General features: G+C 39.0%; 1 protein-coding gene across 2 annotated transcripts in view; it reads right to left on the bottom strand.

Annotated features, from left to right (window-relative positions):
* Nucleotides 1-16,181, bottom strand: part of PLCB4 (phospholipase C beta 4) — a 423,595-nt gene that overhangs the window by 381,043 nt on the left and 26,371 nt on the right. Inside the window, exon 1 of one of the 2 annotated variants that reach the window (XM_049651127.1) lies at nt 9,706-11,441. The exons of the other annotated variant lie outside the window; for it this stretch is intronic. The gene's annotated coding sequence lies outside the window, so the exon portion shown is untranslated. Of the gene's footprint in view, nt 1-9,705; nt 11,442-16,181 lie in introns of those variants that run through there. 2 annotated transcript variants of the gene reach the window in all.

The raw sequence follows: 16,181 nt of genomic DNA, 5'->3' as shown, positions 1-16,181 counted from the left end.
CCTGGAGACTGCTTCAGATTCTCTGTCTCCCTCTCTCTCTCTGTCCTTTGCCCGCTCACACCGTCTCTTTCTCCCTCTCTCAAAAATAAATACTAAAATTTTTTTAATAAAACACATACACATGCATATATTCTTGTATAAGATAGAAACTGAGAGGTCTCTAAAAGTTAAAATTTACTGTGGAAGAATGCAGAAAGACATATTGCAGAATAATGGAGAGCTTAAGGAAATCTTCGTAAGAAAGTAGCATTTATTTTAAGCACAGAATGTCAGGATGTGAAAAGATCAGAGGGATAATATTCTAGAAAGAGAAAAAAAAAAAAAACCCACATGATCAAAGGCAAGAGGAGAAAAAACCCAGACAAAGTTTGGCTGGAGCACAGAGAATGCTAAAGGTTGATAAGTGGATCATTCTGAATACAAGATTAATTTGCTTCTTGTTTGGTAGAAAATGGTGAGCTATGGCACAAATAAAGCTATGCTTTAGGAAGAAGAATCTGGAGGCAGGATGCAAATACAGGGCAATTTGGAGCTGAGAAGAACTGAGGCAGAAAGTGTAACAGTTTTAAAACACAGGGGTCTATGTCCCCTCCCCTTGAACTTGGACTTTGTGACTGCTTGACTGATAAAATCCAGCAGAAGTGACACTGGACCTGTTCTCAGGCAAACCTTAAGAAACTGACACCTTTCTGAGGAACCCTCGTGCACTGGTAGTGGGAATGCAAATTGGTGCAGTTACTCTAAAAAACAGTATGGAGGTTCCTCAGTTAAAAACAGAATTACCCTACAATCCAGTAATGGCACTACTAGGTATTTACCCAAAGAATACAGAAATAGTAATTCAAAGGGATACATGCACCCCGATGTTTATAGCAGCATTACCTACAATAGCCAAGTTATAGAAATAACCCAGGTGTCCATCAACTAATATATAGATAAGAAGTGGTGTGTGTATGTATGTATGTGTATATATATCTATATCTATATCTATATATCTATATATATATACACACACACAATGGAATATTACTGAGACATAAAAAAGAATGAAATCTTGCCACTTGCAATGATATGGATAGAGCTAGAGAGTATTATGCTAAGAGAAATAAGTCAGTCAGAGAAAGACAAATACCATAGGATTTCACTCATATGTGGAATTTAACAAACAAAACAGATGAGCAAAGGAAAAAACAAAACAAAACAGACAAACCAAGAAACAGACTCTTCACTATAGAAAGCAAGCTGATGGTTACCAAAGAGGAGGTGGGTGGGAGGATGGGTTACAGAAGTGATGAGGATGATAAGGATCAAGGCATGCACTTGGGATAAGCACCAGGGTCGTATGGAAGTGTTGAATCACTATATTGTACACCTGAAACTAATATTACACTGTATGTTAACTAATTAGAACTTAAATAAAAACTTAAAAAAAAGAAACTGACATTTTTCACATCCTATCTCTTGGGACACTCACACTTGCAACTTAGCCACCATGCTCTAAGGAAGCTCAAGCGGTCTGTGGAAAGCCTACCTGGAGACAATCTGAGGTTCCTGGTTCTTAGCTCCCAGCCTACAGCTAGCTCCACTTGCCAGGTATGTGACTGAATCATCTCAGAAGTAGATCCTCCAGCACCTAGCAAAGACCCAGCATTTGCCACAAGGAGCAGAGACAAACCTTCTCTGCTGATCCCTGCCCTAATTGCAGATTCAAGGTTGCTGTCATTTTAAGCACTTAGTTTAGGGTGGTTTGTTGCACAGCAACAGTAACTAGGATAGAGACCAATTTAGAGGTTCTCACAATAGTTCGGATCAATAGCATGAAGAACAACTTGAAAAGTTAACTGTGACAAGGGGGTAAGGGCTAGACACCAGTGCTACTTTGAAGACACAGTCAATAGGAAGATGGCAGCCTAAAATTAAAATTTAGCCCCTGAGTTATTTTTCTGATTAAGAATTAACCAGGGGCAGGGGTTGGGGGGGCGCCTGGGTGGCTCAGTTGGTTGAGTGTTCAACTTCAACTCAGGTCCTGATCTTGTGGTTCATGAGTTCGAGACCCACATAGGGCTCGCTGCTGTCAGTGCAGAACCCACTTCAGATCTTCTGTCCCCCTCTCTCTCTGATCCTCTCCCACTCACACTCTCTCTCTCCAAAATAAATAAACCTTTTTAAAAAAGAATTAACCAGGTAGGGGCACCTGAGTGACTCTGTCAGTTGATTTTGGCTCAGGTCACGATCCCAGGGTCATAGGTTCGAGCCCCACATTGGCTCTGCACTGAGCATTGAGCCTGCCTGGGATTCTGTATTCTCTCTTTCTGCCTCTCTCCCCTGCTTGCGCTCTCTAAAATAAAATACAAAACAAAACAAACAAACAAAAAAACAAACAAACAAAACCTTTTTTTAAAAAGAATTCACTGGGTAAAGATAGGTATTTACTAATAATTTAGAACTGCACATTGTAGTGAATTAGAATATGTGAAAGCCACAGTTAGCAATTTCTTCTCCCTACCCACCCCCACACTCTCCACTGGAAGAGTGTATTTTCCTGCCACATCAATATTGAGCTTAGCCATGCAATTTGCTATATCAATGGTATGTGAGCTTGACATGATACTGGGTCAACTCCAAGGACAGGCCCTAAGAGACACTGCAAGTTTCTACTTGGTCTTTACACTTCTGCTATGGCAGAAGACCATGCGACATTCAAGTCTCAGGAGAAAGACACCAGGAGCAATCCTCAATCCAACCCACAGCTTGGAGCTGAGCCCAGTGGAGCCTAGCGTAGGTCATTCAAACCCCAGCCAACCTCCAAACACGCAGGCCAGAAATACTTATTGTAATAAACAACAGAATACAAGTGATAAGTCATTGCAATAAATAAATAAATAACTGCTTCTGGTTGTATGCCACTGATTTCCTATATAGATGTCACGGTGTCTGACAAATACATTTACTAATATTTGAGAATGGCCCACCATCTCATCACAAACGTAAACGATCATAATCCTAGTTATCATTACTTAGGGACACCGCTCAGTTGAAGAAATATGGGTAGATACATGTACCGATAATTCAAATGCTTCCATTTGGGTTATTAGGTGAGGCAGCATTCTGTCCATGAAACCAAAAGAGAATGTTTTAGTAAATTACACAATGTTTTTGTCCTCATCGTTGCTTTCTTACTCATTCACTGGATGGGGGGTGGGGGGGGGCGGAATGTTTCTGGTACAAAGCAGCAAATGTGACAAAACAGGAGATCTCTAAAGACAGGCTTTTGGGATTCATTGCACAGCAGCAGCTCTCAAAGTATGGCGCCTACTGCCACCTCAGGGAAGCCAGGAGGTCAAAATTATTTTCATAATGGTCCTATGACATTATTTGCCTTTTTGCATTCCCATTATCTCACAAGGTGGAGGTTTACAGAGGCCTCATCATGTTTGAAATCTCCATTGACGGACTGCAGAAGCAAGTAAGAGAATCCAAGTATCTTCCATTAAGCCAGAAATGAGAGGTTTACGAAAATATAAACAGTGCCATGCTTCTTACGAAATGTATCTTGTTTTAGAAAAATATAGTTAATTTTCCATTTTAAAATATTTTTTAGGGGCACCTGCGTGGCTCAGTTGGCTAAGCATCCGACTTTAGCTCAGGTCATGATCTCACGGTCTGTGAGTTCGAGCCCCACATCAGGCTCTGTGCTGACAGCTCAGAGCCTGGAGCCTGCTTCAGACTCTGTGTTTCCCTCTCTCTCTGACCCTCCCACACTCGTGCTCTGTCTCTCTCTCTCAAAAATAAATAAGCATTAAAAAAAATTTTTTTTAATTTTTTATGTTATGTGATGGGTTTATTACTTACTTAAAATTAATTGATACAGAAATAGTTTTGTGTCCCCTTTTTCCTTTCTCATATGGCAAATAATTATGATGTTAAGGCACATAAAGTAAAGCTGTTCGAGACCCTCTTGATTTTTAAGAGTATAAAGGGATCTAAGACCAAAAAGTTTGAGATACACTCCATACTATGGCACAGAGTATGCGCCAATGCGTTCAAAAGTACAATGGGGGAGCATACTTTAAGGAGAGTGGAAGCAATAGGCATGAGTTTGTGGGGTTCCTACAGGAACGGTCTTAGACTTAAATATCATCACCTTCATAATTTAGGTAGAAGTGACAGCCATGTGGCTTTTTCCATTCAAACTTTTTACTTTGTTCATAATAATCCTGCTGAATAGTGCCTTTAAACAGTAAAGAATATGGCAGGAGAGACTGAATCAACTGTGACAGGTTACACAGTGCTGACACTAAAAACGTCTTCTACTTTGTTCAAGCTGCTACATACTGCTTCTAAGATGCTCCGGCATTATTAAGAGAAAAAAAAAATGTCCGTATACTTAAGTCAACAGAAATGAACTGTTGATATAAGTAGTTATTCGTGTTTATTAAGCACTCTTCCCCCAAAGGACTCAAACATTTCAAATGTATTAGCATGCATTAAAACCTCCACTAATAACCTCACAAAGTACACAGTTCCTGTTTCCACATTTTAGAAGAGGAAAATTTTATTAGTTAATACACAATAAACTACAATACAGAAATATTAAATCCCTAATGCCTCATCTCTGCCCACCAATCATTCACACATCATGCCAAACACAAAATGGATAATCTCTTGAACCACCACATTTGAAGCTTTTGAATGAGCAGCACATTAAACTGAGATAATTTCAGAGCATCCTTTCCACCTTCACTATCTCTACAGCCTACCTGAAACCCTTAAGCCTGGAAAAATGCTTCCTAATAAGACTGTCAGAAATCTTCTACAGGGGTGCCTGGGTGGTTCAGTCGGTTAATGTCCAAATCTTGATTTTGGCTCAGGTCATGATCTCACAGTTTGTGGGTTCGAGCCCCACGTCAGGCTCTGTGCTGACAGCATGGAGCCTGCTTGAGATGCTTTCTCTCTCTCTATCTCTCTCTGCCCCCACTCACACATACTCTCTCTCAAAAATAAATAAACGAATAAAAGATTTTCTACATGTTAATGAAGCAAAAATTAGTCACTGAACTTGGATACTCAGGCACTACAATCCTCATGGCTAAAAAACTCACTCAAAATGCTGAATCTACATTTTATAAAACTGGCAAATTGTTTTTCCAATGAAGAATTAAGCTGTCTTCTGGCTCTTAGGTCTATCTGTAAGCAATATGAGGCAATGTGGGGAAATACGTGCCCTACCTTCTTCCACAGCCTTGTCATAACTACGTACATAACCTATGCTAATAATTCAGTGGAGAGGCAGATAAAGGGCAACTAACAAGGAAAAATGTCAGTTAATTAACTGATACGAAATAATGATATTTATGTGCTGAATGAGGGCATACAAGAGTAATGTCAGCTTTTGTAACAAATAGATCCAAAAATATACAAACTCTCAACACAAAAGAAGTTTAATTTTCTCTCTCTCTCTCTCTCTCTCTCTCTCTCATGCTCACATAATTTATGCTCCTTCTTCCATTGCATACGGTTGTTACTGCGAAAGACTGCAAATATTGCCATCAGCGATTTTCTATTCAAGAATATGTGGGTGTTCCTGGCTAGGGAAGAGTGCTTCTTCACACAACAATATAGACCTGATTTCTTCAGTCCTGTCTCCCTCACCATCCACTACAGTCCATGGTCATCTCCATCCAAGCAGAGGAAGAACGAAGGTAGAACATGGGGTTTAGAAGCCTTGTCCCAGTTCTGACACCCATGTTGACACAGATGGTCACACAGCTGCTGTGTGCCTCAAAGTGAGGAAGCAGCACACAAGAGGAACAGACTATATGCTCAAACACAACGTAAAACAACATGCCACAGTCTACTTATTCTGGGAAACAAGTAAAACAGGCCAATCGACCTAGCTGGCAAGAATCAAAAATGTGATTTTCACAGGCAACAGTTTTGATTAGATTCTCAGTGTAAAGAAACAGAATTACAAACACCAATCTCTACCAAAAATAATAAAAAAGAGTTGTCCCACTACTAACACAGTGTGAGGTGTCCATAATTCTTATATATGTATTCTTTCAGGTAAGGATAATGAAAGTATTTCTTTCCATAAAAGAAGATCAGAATATCTTACTTGTGTCCTGGCTAATTTATGGAATCACTGATTTCTGGTTCTCTGGATGCTCTTTAGTTACCTTGTTATCATTATTCCACGCAGAGGGGGATGGCCACTGGAACAGGTGAAACTATTTACATATGCAGAAAAGCTGTTTTCCTCATTTCTCTTTCATTCTCCACAGTCGATTCTGTCACACCTACCACCAAGGCCACTGGCCCTGGTCACCACAGCTGGCTCTGTCCACAGCCACTAGGGCTGCTGACTGCACCAGGGATGGGGAGAATTCTAAAGCACCTGCTGCCTCATTGAGTTATCACTCAAGCCAGGGGGTACAGTCCCAGGTTTGGCAGACCTTAAGTCCTGTGCTTCCTCTAGCTGGCAGAAGTCCGAAAAAACACAAACACAGGAGTTTCTGTTTGGGAAATTAAGAACAGTGTGCTCTCACCCACCCAGCTTCACACAATGATGGATTCCCCTAAATTCAGGAAAAGGATTCAGATGCCAGGCAGCCCCAGTAGTGACAAAGGTCTATTACAGACACAATAAAATATTAACAAATCAAATGCACACAGACCCCTGTTGGTTGTCATGGAATGGGAGCAGTCATGAGAGAGAAAACTGGAAAAAGAATATGGGGAGAACAATTTTCTTTTCCAGTCGTGCACTAGGGAATTCATGTCCATAAAATCCCCCAAGATTCCATAAGGCAAGCCAGGCTTTATGTCCACTCAGTGGCAGGACCTCATGGGCGAAGCTACAAAAGTATGGACCATCATCCCCAACACTGCCTACAAAACTTCCTGTGATGATGGAAAGGTTCTATCTATGCGCTGTCCAGGATGTAGCCTCTTGCCACATGTGGCCACTGAGCATCTGAACTGTGACTAGTGTCAATGATGAACTCAATTGTTAATTTTCCTAATTAAAATTTACATTTAGGGGCGCCTGGATGGCTCACTTGGTTGGGAATCCAACTCTTGATCTCAGTTCAGGATCATAAGTTCAAGCCCTCGTTGAAAATAGATAGATAGATAGATAGATAGATAGATAGATAGATACAAATTTAGGTTTCAATAACCACATGTGGCTTCGGGCTATCTGTACCTGACAGTGCAGACTAGCCTTTCTGGTGGTGTCTAACCAATCCACTGCCCCAAGTAACCTTATCTAGTATCTTTTTTAAAAATGTAGATATTTCTTTCCCATAACTATTGAAGAACATTCATTCTGGCTCCGTTTTGGTTAGATCATGGGTTCAACCCTACCTTGATTTAGGTACCTTCACTATGTTCTAGAACAATGTTTCTCAATGTCTCTGATTACAGTGACCCATTTTTCATGTCAAAACACATTATTAACCATTTATAAGAGTGGTGCTTTAACTCCTATTAAGAAAACCCATTAGAGTAAAAAAAAAAAAGCTCCTCGTAAGTCAGTAATACTTTACATTCATGCATATTTCTTCATCATGATAGCAGCTATGTAGATAGAAAACACAGGAGATGGTAATTTATTCAATACATGAGCAATCCTTGATATTACCATAGATTCTAGGACATCTTACAATATCCCACAGCATCCTGGGCTCCATGACCCACACAGGTTAGGAAACCTCTTCTAAAGACACATCCTAAGTGGCCAGCAGATCTGTGATGATATGTGGCACAAATGAGGGTCTCTGTTCACAAGAGGGGCTTTGGATTAGTAATGGAGAATGAGAAAAAGTAACTTTCCTAATGCATGGCAGTCAAGTATTTTCAACATCTATCTGATAGCAGATGTACAATATAGATTATTTATGCTGTACTGAAGCTCGATAATCCTGTTAGCTTCAAAGAAGATCAAGGTCTTACAATTTGGGTTTCCTAAAAGTGTACTGTTATAACTCAACAGTTATATGATGTTCATCAGCTCTCTTCCTATCATCATTTTGTCAAAAATACACTCACTCTCTGATTAACTCATTTCTCTGTGTCAACTTGGAAACCAAAATCTAAAGAAATAATTTGAGGAAAAAAATTTAAAGCAAACATTTACTGAGTGGTTCCCAGACTGGAGTTCGCCATGTTCTGGACAAGTTCATTTTAAGCTGGAGGTGAAAAGTGACTTTTGTTTTTTAAGTTTATTTATTTTTTTATAATGTTTTTCTTTATTTTTGAGAGAAAGACAGAGCAGGAGTGGGGGAGGGGCAGAGAGAGAGAGAGGGAGACGCAGAATCTGAAGCAGGCTCCAGGTTCCAAGCTGTCAGCACAGAGCCCACACACAGCCTGACGAGGGGCTCGAACTCATGAACCATGAAATCATGACCTGAGCTGAAGCTGGATGCTTAACCAACTGAGCCACCCAGGCACCCTTATTTATTTATCTTTGAGAGAGAGAGAGTAAGAGAGCACGCAGGGGAAGGGCAGAGAGAGGGAGAGAGAGAGAAACCCAAGCTGACAGCTCAGAACCCGATGGGCCTTGAATTCACAAACTGTGAGATCATGACCCGAGCCAAAATCAAGAGAAGAGACGCTTAACTGACTGAGCCACCCAGGTGCCCCTGAAGATGAAAAGTCACTTCTGTGAAGCAGATGGAAGAATGAAGAAGATGCCATTAACACCACAAGTCTGTGACTGTAAAATGGGGAGAAATGTTTCCACACTATAACCTCTCTGCTCAGAAATGACCAAAGAACTAAAATCTTACAGTTGGAGAGGAAACTGACATAGAAGGATAATGGCACAAAGTCAGGTTTGACTTCTGTGATCTTGGAACATCCCAAAACCTATGAGGAGATCCTGTGGCTTGGGTGACAGCCCCATCAGACCCCACCATAACTCATGTCTCCAAGGACCTCTCAGGACATGCCACTTTCCTGAGAACCTTTTAGAACAGGGGAGCTGGCCGATGTTGGTTCACATTACAGAGTAAAAGGTACCGGATGAAAACAAAAGCAACTGCTAGTTTTGGAGCTCAGCCCATGAAATCTAGACACCTCTTGGAGACTCCATAGTTTACAAAAAGCTCCATAAACCTAAGAATGCCCACAATTTCATTACAGCTGTAAAGTATCAAGAGGTATAATATAAATTATTTATGTAGCAGTTAAGCCCAATTATTATTCTAGCTTCAAAGAAGATCAAGGTCTAACATAGTATCACGCAAATCACAATCCACACTCTGAAAAAGAAGTCTCACAGAAGAAAACATAAGATATGACAGATTGAACCACAGACCATTTTATACTTCCAAACTCTGGGCTTCCTACAATGAAGTCACCCACTGAAAAAAGAGGAACATAGTTCATCAAGATAGGCTGAAATTAATCTATTTCAATTTTTAAAATGGATCTACTGAAAGACATTCACTTACTACACTTCACGTGCATTGACTGCTATAGACATCAACAATTCATTCAAAACGGTCATGCTTTAAAAGACTGGGAAACACAGTATTGAATTTAGAAAGCTGAATCTGAGGTTTTAATTCAATTCACAATGGCATGCATTAGCAGCATAAAAATTGCTTCTTGATTAAGTAGTCTCGGGTGGTAATTTACTCAAGATAACACATTTTTTTTAAATGTCACAAATTAATTTTAAAAAGCACACACGCCTACCTTTTTAAGAAAGATCACATTTCACGATTCCATATCATACAGTAACCATCTCTTCCTGTGGGGGTGGAAAAGAAGAAAGACCATCCACTAATAACAGAAAGTAGCAAAGGTGAACTTTTAAGACCGTAACGCTATAATTTCCTTATGTTATGCCTTCATTTATAATATTAAACAAATAGATATCTTTCAAGTTAGACTTAAAATATTTCTTCATTTCTCTCTAAATGAAATATTTTAAAGATTCTGATTCCAATGATTTGATTTCTGAGGAGCAAATGAATAAAATCAAATGGACATAGATAAAAATAGGAATTTTTCAAAATTAGAATTAAAGTATTTACTTCCCATCTATCCCAATGACATATACTCAATACTTTCATTCCATGAAGTAAATGTATAAAATTCCACTCCTGTTTCTATTTTTCCAAGGGGGAAATGAGGTGAAGAAGTTGTAATAGCCTGTGTAGGTAACAGAAGGTAACAGAATTATGAGCAGCTGTTTCCTTCTGTTGTATACTTTTTATTTTCCAAGCTAATAAGCCATATTTACAGGCTCTGTATTTCTTAGCTAAGACTTTTGGATCAAGAAAAATATATAAAGGAAACTAAATCAAAATAAGATCACTGTGATTTCATTTTACATTTATTATTTTCAATAAATAATTGACATAGAAAACCTGCTAGTCCCTAATAAATACTAAATATGATTTTTCTCTTCAAAATTACTTATTGGTAAAGATTAAAGTATTCCAATATTTTAACTTTATATACTGAAGTCCAAATAAGTAAAAGGTTTATAGTCTAAGTTAATCATCTACTCCTTAAACTGTTTCAACCAAATCTAATTAAAACAGCCAATGGAATCACGTCCACACGAATGTAATTGTGACTCTGACCCTGATACATTAGATTCCATGTGTAAAGCAATGTAACTCCCAGTGGGGATAATGATATGGAGAGTTTTTGAAAAACAATGACCATAATTTCTAACCCAAAAGAACTCCAAAAATTGGAATGACTGCCAATGCATTTAATTCATGGAGATCACGCTCCGGAGTAAATGGAATCACTCATACACACACATTGGATGGGGACTCCCTAGATTAGCCTGTGCTCATTCCAGTTGTCACCTTTTTTTCAGACAATAAAAACCCCCTTTAAAGTAAGAAATCTTGCTGAAAGGCATGTGAATCCTGTAACCACATCCATACCTGCATATGCCCTTCCTGAGTACGACCATCTTGGTCACACTTAGCTCCAGAACGTCTCTCCTTAGAAGCAATACCAAATCCCTACATGGACTCCCAAAGTCTGCCAGCATCTGGGGCCTTGTCTCTCCTGCTTCTCTTCACTTTAGAAACAGCATTACTTTGGCTCTCTCACTACCAACACAGGACAGTTAGGGTAACAGCTGCCTATTCTGTTTTCTGAAATTACCTAAGGTCTTATAGGTGCAGGTAAACTCTGCTGGCAACAACAACAAAAAGCCAGGACAAATCACGATCGATTCAGAAACATGGTTCAACATGCACAGGCTGAGCCAAATCATAATCTACGGCCCAGTAACAACTGTATGGAGGTCCTCATAGATCTTCAGTTCATAACTGGCCATCCAGAGGTACCCGCGTGGCTTAGTTAAGCGTCCAACTCTCGATTTCAGCTTAGGGCATGATCTCATGGTTATGAGATCAAGCCCCACGTCGGGCTCCGTGCTGAGCAAGGAGCCAACTTGAGACTCTCTCTCTCTCTCTCTCTCTCTCTGCCCCGCCCCCTGCTCACATGCACTCTATCAAATAAATAAATAAATAAATAAATAAATAAATTGGCCACCCAGAAACAAGAAGATATCTAGGATTTGCTTTAAAAGAATCCAGTCAGGGTTTGGACAAGGAGAGGTAACAAATCAAAAAAGCGTCAGTGAGTTTGTGGTAGTTCAATGAAGGATACATGAAGGTTCACTGTAATATTTGCTCTACTTTTACATTATAATTAAATTTTCCATAATAAAATATTAAAAGATGGTCATCTAATTAAAGTTATGTGTGAAAATATGACAAAGAGAGAAATGCACAGAGCATAAATATCACAATCTTCCTGCTTTCCAAACACCCTTCATCAAAAAGGGGAAATAAACTTAAAAATTTTAAATTAAATAACACACTAGAAAAGATGAAAAGCCTTCAGTTACAATTTTATTAATGAAGTAATAATGGCCTTGAATCTTTCTTTAAATATTTTAAAAGCCAAATAACAAGTATGTACTTACCTACCATAAACTTATTTTTTTATTATTATTTCAAGTATCTCTGCTTTTAATTAAGTGACAGAAACATAGAAGCATGGCTTTTCTCAGGATTGTCAGACATTGTTGCTCATTAAGTTAGACTTTGATTAAAAGAAGTAGGAAAATGGATGACCTACAATTAATATCAATGCAATCTGTTCATGAACTAAAAATCTTTGTAACTAAGATCCAAGAGGGGATCATTAAAAGAGAAAGAGAGAGACAGGCAGAGGGATTCTATTGGTATAAATTTTGGGTTTGCAGATATAAACTATCAGATCTGCAACGCACTGATGTAGCTGAATGATCTGTTCCTGGGGAACAGCCAAAAGATGGGCACTCATACGACTCACTACTCATGCGGCTAGAATTTGAAAGAGACTAGGAGGGGTCACATGAGGGTAGTCACAGCTTTCACAATAAGCAGGGAAACTCACATGCCAAGTAAAATCATCGTTACAGCCTCAGAATTTGACTTACTGACCCTGCCAGACACCACTATTGAAAATCTGACACTGGACATAAATTAAAAAGCAGGATTTATATCATAGTTTGGGAAAAGAACATGTGTAAAGCTTTACCAAGTCTTCTCCAAAGATGAACCAGGGGCAATAACAAACTTTGGCTCCCTCTGAACAGAACAGCACAAGACCAACACTAAATCCTAACACGAGATTTGATCTTTTTTTTTTTTTTTTTAAAGAAGCTGATAGTTTTCTATTTTCCTTTTTAAGTTTTCCTGGCCTAAAACAATCTGTTTCCTTTCCAATGAAGAAACAATGCCAAATTCTGAAAAGGAAATTTGTCTGACCTAATGGGTAAGCACATAAAAGCTGGAAAAGGGAGTATTATGGGAAAACCAGAGCAACTCGGCCTTATGGGGCAGGCTTCCAAATTTATCAGCAAAATGATCAAGGGTTAGAGAAGGGAGTGTGTGGGTAATAATTATTAACAAGTTGCATGATGGAGGTCAGCTAAACAAAATTCACTTGTTTTCAATTTGAAACATCACAGTTCCAGCGGTTTACTACATATAGGCTAAGAAAAACTTTCACAAGCTTACATCCATACTCAGAAATTTTTCATATTTTATTCAATTAGGAATGGCATTTAATTATGCATTTAATAGATATTTGTCAAATAAATGCATTAATGAGGTGGCAACTAATACCTACCAATCATGAAATCTCAACCTAAGGTCATTAGAAATAAAATTAGAATTTTTTTAGAAATAAAATCCTCAGGTATAGCAGTTATGGCTATTTGTCTAACCAACATGCATAACCTTAATTTTCTTGTAGGTGGCAATACGCCAGGCTAAAATGGTTTGTGCCCCAGACTCCCTTGCAGCTAGGAGTAGGCATGTGACACAGTTTTGACCAATGAGATGCAAAAGAAAGGGCTCTAACAAAGTCTGTTCTCATTACATGAACCCATTCCCTTCCCTCTTTCCTGGGAATAGCTACTGGGAGGTGTAGAGCCATCTCACAACCACAAGAACAAAAGGCAGACAAAAAATGAGTAGAAAGAAAGCAGAACGAACCCGGTTCTCTTGTGGCTTTGCTGAGATGCTACACCTCCCCAAAATGCTTAGGTTCCTAAACTGGCATCTCATGTTAGGAATGACAAACCTCTGCTGGTTCAAGTTGCCATTTTCTATAACTCACAGCCAAAGATATTCTAACACGAGATATGATTCATCCCCCCCACCCCATGCTATGTTCTCAAAGCCCCTCCTATTTCCACTGACTGATGCTCCACAGAACTATCCAATAACACAGTCACGGAACTATTGCTGACTCATCAACAGTTTCCACTCATTAAGAGCACGCCTCATAGTAAAAGGCAACAAGCTTGAGGGTGAGCAGTCATGAGGAAAACCATCAGCAAACAACAGGCCATGTCATTCTACCAAGCCACACGGCACCCTCCTGTGGACCACCTCACTCTGTCAGGGATACAAAAATTTTAAAAAATAAAATTAAATTAAAAGATGCCAAAAAAGAGAGCAATGTTATTCCAGTGATCAAGAAATGGAACATGCTCTACCTAAAGACTATCTACAAAATCTGTATGTCTCAACAAAGAAAAGGAAATATTTAGAGGTATGGCCAGCTAAATTCAATATCAGAAAGGAAACATCTCAGGAGCACCTGGCTGGCTCAGTGGGTTACGTGCTGACTTTGGCTCAGGTCATGATCTCGCAGTTGGTGGGTTCAGGTCCTGCATCTAGCTCTGTGCTGACAGCTCAGAACCTGGAGCCTGCTTTGAATTCTGTGTCTCCCTCTCTCTCTGGCCGTCCCTGACTCACACTTTCTCTCTCTCTCTCTCTCTCTCTCTCTCTAAAACAAAATAAACATAAAAAAATTTAAAAAAAAAAAGGAAACATTTCTAAAAAACAGAAAACAGGAACAGGAGGATACATCTTGAGGGCTGAAGGGCTGCCCTGCATCCTAGTTCAGATGCCTTTACTCTGTGCTTCCACAGAGCCTCAGCGATGTACTTTCTGTGGAACTTAAAATTCTAGTCATTTCTCTTAGATTGACCTCTCTTGATAAAACATAAACTCCTAGAGCTGAGGAAAGCTGGCATGTAACAAGTACTGACAAGTACCGAATGAATGAATGGGTAAAACTACACATTACCAAGAGACTTTATGAAAAGTATGCAATCCTTTTTTTATTTTTGATGTAGAAATGTTTTAATGGCCAAAGATGGGGAAAAATACAGAGTACTTTAATAGTAAACTCACTAAATAATTAATATAGTCACAGAATGGGAAATATTCACCCATGTAAAATAAGCAATGATGGCTTTGACAAATGGTTTGGAGATGTTTTCCTGTGATATTGCTGAATGAGCAAAAAAAATGCAGAAAAATGCACATAACATGGTCGTAATTTTGTAAAATAATAATTTCAAACACCCTGAACATGATTTTTTAATATATTGTCTGTATGAGAATTCATGAGTAAATATATTTGTTTTTCTCTGGGATAACAGCAAAGGCTACTTCTTACGTAATTAACATGAATAACCTGGAAACAGTCAGAGGGCAATAGCCAGAGGAAGAAAAGGAGGAAGGACATGAAGAAAAACTGGAAAAGAAAAGAAATTAAGATTTTGTGTATATTTAAACATTTTTGAAATTAATAGCAGTGATCGCTTCCAGACAGAATAGAAGTAAGCATGGGAATGGTACTACTGTAAAATGTACTACTGTATGAATTTTTTACAGTATTTTTTAAATATACTTTTTCTTTCTTTTTTTTTATTAAATATAATTTATTGTCAAATTGGTTTCCATACAACACCCAGTGCTCATCCCACCAGGTGCCCTCCTCAATGCCCATCACCCACTTTCCCCTCATGCAATCCTTATTAAAAAAATATTTGTGAGCATCATTTCTAGAAATACAATGATGGTATGAACTGTTCAACTGACCCAACATGACATATTCAACTGTCAAATGTCTAGAGAAATGAAAGAACTACACTCAAGAAGTAGCTAGATAAGCCAGACAATGTGTTAGGCACTTTGCAGCCACTATTTCATAACCTTCACGACCCACCAGTTAGTTACTGGGGGCTCCCCTTTCAGACGGGGACAAGTTCATAAAGAGCTAAGGAGCTCACCTAAGGCCACGTATCTATTTAGTAAAAGGCAGACTTGATATTCAAACCCAAAAAGGTCAGCTCTCACTTTTCTGCTGTACCATGCTGCTTCCTCTCTCTGATCTTTACTCAAATATTGTTTATAAAATGTACACATTAGCCGAGGTAACAGTCACAAGAACCTTCAGTTCGTGACCTCAAAAGCACACGCAGGGTAAGTAAGGGTCCACTGTAACCTCAAGCACAATTATTTCTTGTCCATGTCAGAAATCTGACGTGGTTTGGCATGACACAGATAGTGACCTTCTCTAGCTCATCTTACAGCTGTAAGGAATTACCAAATTTCTATACACATGGCATATTAAAAACAAGGTACTATATGACCTAGAAATGATGCAAAATAAACCCACGAGTCGATGGCTTCAGTTTCTCTCAGAAATCAATAGCTCCCACACCCCCACCCACATAGGGACACACATGAGCTACTCTTTCCAGGGCACATTAATAGATCATATGGCCCCAATATCTTAGAGACTGGTTGGCAGGCGGGCATAACACCTATCGTTTCTAAGCATAC

Source organism: Panthera uncia (genome assembly GCF_023721935.1).
Source record: "Panthera uncia isolate 11264 chromosome A3 unlocalized genomic scaffold, Puncia_PCG_1.0 HiC_scaffold_11, whole genome shotgun sequence".
Classification (NCBI taxonomy): domain Eukaryota; kingdom Metazoa; phylum Chordata; class Mammalia; order Carnivora; family Felidae; genus Panthera; species Panthera uncia.
The sequence above is the reverse complement of the archived record's forward strand: the minus strand, read 5'-3'. Positions and strand labels throughout refer to the sequence as shown.